Source organism: Eptatretus burgeri, chromosome 1 (genome assembly GCF_056783735.1).
Source record: "Eptatretus burgeri isolate ZD-2024b chromosome 1, Ebu_testis_v1, whole genome shotgun sequence".
Classification (NCBI taxonomy): domain Eukaryota; kingdom Metazoa; phylum Chordata; class Myxini; order Myxiniformes; family Myxinidae; genus Eptatretus; species Eptatretus burgeri.
The window spans coordinates 101,885,020-101,889,297 of NC_140961.1; the positions used below are offsets into that span (position 1 = coordinate 101,885,020).

The 4,278-nt window shown below is 39.5% G+C and overlaps 1 long non-coding RNA gene across 1 annotated transcript; it reads right to left on the reverse strand.

The window, feature by feature from the left end:
- Positions 1-1,149: 1,149 nt before the first annotated feature.
- Positions 1,150-1,965, reverse strand: LOC147035071 (uncharacterized). Its single transcript, XR_015061244.1, has 3 exons — positions 1,846-1,965; positions 1,556-1,744; positions 1,150-1,337 (listed from the first exon to the last, which is right to left on the reverse strand). It is a non-coding gene; the product is annotated as an uncharacterized LOC147035071 (long non-coding RNA).
- Between the last annotated feature and the right edge of the window lie 2,313 nt (positions 1,966-4,278).

Genomic DNA, 4,278 nt, shown 5'->3' on the forward strand with positions numbered 1-4,278 from the left:
TTGAACGTTTTAATCGTACCTTAAAAGAGAGACTACCGAAAAAATTTCACACAATTCGGTTCACAACAATGGGCATCTTCTATTCAGGATATTGTGGATAAGTATAATGACACGATTCACACATTAACGAATATGAAACCATCAGAAACATTTACAAAATTAAAATATGAAAAAGAGATCAATGTCAGAAAACCGAAGTTCAAAGTTGGTGATATCGTCAGAATATATAGATGGAAATCTCATTTTGAAAAGGGTTATACTAAACGATGGACGAACAAACTTTTTAAAATTGTTGATGTAAGATGCGGTTCCTTGGACTTACAAGATACATGATTTAGAAGGGGAAGAGATTTTAGGTTCATTTTATTCACAGGAATTACAAAAGACAAAGATAAATTGAAATTTTTTTGACTCCGACCCTTTTTGACTCCGCCCACACAAGCTCCACCCACACAAACCCCACCCACACAAACCCCACCCACACAAACCCCACCCCACACAAACCCCACCCCACAAACCTCACTCCACACAAGCTCCACCCACATTCATCATATTCACATAATTAGTGATTAGTCAATTCGTTAATTAGTTCCCCACACACATGTTTATATAATTTAAAAAATTGTCCACCCATCCATACAAGCTCCACCCGCGCATTCAACCATCCACATCAAGCCTCATCCACATAAACCTCATCCACATAAACCCTGCCCACAGAAGTCCCACCCACACAAGCCCCACCCACACAAGCCCCACCCACACAAGCCCCTCCCACACAAGCCCCTCCCACACAAGCCCCTCCCACACAAGCCCCTCCCATATAAACCCCACCCACAGAAGTCCCCACCCAAACAACCCCCTCCCATATAAACCCCACCCACACAAGCCCCACCCACACAAGCCCCTCCCATATAAACCCCACCCACAGAAGTTCCCACCCACACAAGCCCCTCCCACACAAGCCCCACCCACATAAGCTCCACCCCCCTCATCCCCTCTGTGCGTCCCCACCTTTGACCCACCACCTCCCTCATCCCACTCCCCACCCTTACCCCCACACACACGGGGAGGGGAGGGGGTGGGATGAGGGGGTGATTGGTCGTTGGGGGAGTGCACTTCCCCCCCCCCCCTAAATGTCCTTGATTCGCTTTTTGTAGTTAAGAATCAGATAATTGTAAGGAAAGCATTTATAATTAATCATCATTGGTAATATTAAATATTCAGTTGTAAAAACAGATGAAATATCCAAGCAGTCTGCTTCATATGTCTTGAGTGCCAGGTCAGATTCCTGCAGACGATTAACTTGTGCACTTGGTTCATTCAGACAGGTGTTTAAACTGAAAAATAAAAATAAAACGTGTCAAACCTCTAGAGAAATATAGAGATAGACCGAGACAAGTAGAGAGAGACATACAGACAAATAGGCAGATGAATAAATAGATATACAGAGACAAGTAGAGAGAGACATATAGACAGGTATAGGCAGATGGATAAATAGATATACAGAGACAAGCAGATGGACAGACACTCACACATTCACGTGCGTATTTCTCACCTTGAAGTCGGGCCTTTTAAGATTAGAGGAGGTGTTAACAATGTTTCCCAGTCGATAATTATTTCTCTCATTTCTCCCCTGAAAATCCGAATCTCTTGTACAAAATCAGACATCTCTGCCCAGACATCGTGTAATACGAATAATTCATTTTCAACATCGGCGATCAACGATGTTGTTATTGGAGACAATCTGTTGAAAAAAAAAACCCATATATATTAGTCATACAGTGACTTAATTAATAATCAGTTGTTTCACTGTGATTCTCAGAGGAAGAACACAAACAAACTTACCGATATTGTAATGGATTCTCTTCTTCTTCAGATGAAAGATAGATCATGTTTCAATCGTTTCTCAATATGACAAGATGAGAAAAATTATAAAGCTTTCAGACAAAGTTTACGACTGACGGCTTGTTTATAAAACAACTTGATATGAGGAAGTGAAATTGCATAATGTTGGAATTTTTCAGGGCATGTGTCCACACGGGGAAATGACATTTCGGGCAAGACAGCTCAGCATAGGAAATTCGTGGGCGAATCATTCCCAAGCACTTATCCATTTTTAACACAAAATGAAAATGCTTTGAATGACTTTTGATAAAACACGTTTATTAGCCTGTTAGTGTTCTGATTTAAAATATAACCACGAGGCCTTGTCTCTCACAGAATACTTCCTCATCTTCATGGCATGAACTGAAAACACTTAAAAACCTTCCCCCATTGGTTGGTTCACCTTTGAGTGGAGTAAGAGTCAGAGGGGGAGAGAAAATAATTCTCCTCTTTTTGTTCTATTGGGTCTCGAGTCAGAGAGCTCTCCCTATACATTTGTATGGCAGAAAAAGGGGTATCTTAAAAAAATAAAAAGATTCAAATGTTTTATTTTTAAATATTTTAGATGGGGATTATTGTGCAAAGAAAATTAAACTATTGAAGGAATTTGAGAATGAACAAATCTTTATAAGTTCAATGAGTGAGCTAAACAATATGCATTGGTTATTTGAAAAAGAGTGTCCCGAGGCTTACATGTTTCAGATATTTCTTTAGAATCACCTTTAACAAATCACATTACTACTTTACTACTTGAACAAATCTTTATCTTATTGCATTGGTTATTTGAAAAAAAAGTGTCCCGAGGTTAAAAGGGGAGACAAATAAATATACCTTGGGATAAAAAGGGGGTTTACTTTTTCGGGGAAAAAGATATGAATCGCTGAAAATACCCCATTCACTTACATGGGGAAAAGTGAGCCAGAATCAGTATATTCACCCGACACACACACACACACACACACACACACACACACACACACACACACACACACACACACACACACACACACACACACACCCGAGGAACATTAGATAGCCAGAAAGAAATAGAGCAGATAAGGATAAACGGCCTCGCAATACCTGGCGCGGTCTGCCGGCTGAATTTGAGATGGCCCAATATCCCAATCTGTTCATAATATGATAGGCTACTATTGTGCCGAATTTGGTGCTTTCCTCACAAAATGCACAATTGTTATGCTATATTTAGCTAAGTTGCCCCACTCTGGAGGATAAATCTGACATTTGTTTACACTGAACGGAAAAGAGACAGATATGCAGGCAATGACCTGCACCATAATATAAATGCAATTTTAAATGGTTCATTGAACCTGGACAGAAGATTTTTGATTGCTACTTCATTTGTTTTGAAACTGCAAATGATAATGGAAAAAAGTAACATGCTTACATTCTGATTTCTTTATTAAATGCAGAGTCAGGTTCATAACACAAACAATCATTAATGTGAGGCAGGCACAAGCTGGAGCCTCTTGAAACCTGCAGGAAACCTCACTAGGTCGGCCCATAAAAGCTAAGCTGCTTGCAAAGCTGGCAGATATTGATAATAACAGTGGCAAAGTCACATGAAAACTTGTGGCATTCAGGTTATGGTGCAGAAACATTTGTAATCCAATTGCCATTGTTAGTACATTTCCAAACAAAGCAGAAGCCAAAAGTGCAAGAGTCAAAGGGTCATAGAAAGCCAAGAACACCTCTGGCATTGGAACACAACCATCACGCATCTCTGTAGACCAATCATACTGTGTGCACTTGTGGCATTCAGTGGAATCTGCAGCAGTTATATTAGATCATGTATCAATTATCACTCTAGATTCTAGAATAATTCACCACTTTGGCATAATTGCATTTGTTTTAATTAAAGAGAGTAAAATGAACTTAATTTGAGGCCAACTGTTTGACAGCAGCCACAATTAGGTACCCCTGGAAGTAAAACAATGACAGCAGAATCTAAACAAATTCTCTAAAATCGCTACAAAATCTGCAATGTGAATACGAACTTTTAATTAAACCGTGTGAATATATAATGCAGATTAACAACAATTGAATTATTTAAAACACTTTACTTCATGAATAGTATCAAAAAGGATTGGGAGATGGTGTGATTGTCACGTGGTTCTACAGTGATTGTATGTATTGGCTGGCAATTTATGTGCAGTGATGCATTGCTGATCAGCCTGATGGATATGATTATGTAGAAGGTATGCACACAATACTATAGTGAAAGTTGTCGATGATCAAACTCCCTAGGAGCAACTGATTAACAAGAAAAAGCGCAATCAGAGATTGCAAAACCTCACCAGGACTTCTTTTGAGTGGTGTATTTTTATTGATTTAAGGGTAAATTCAATATAGCTGCCAAACCATGTGACCTATGAT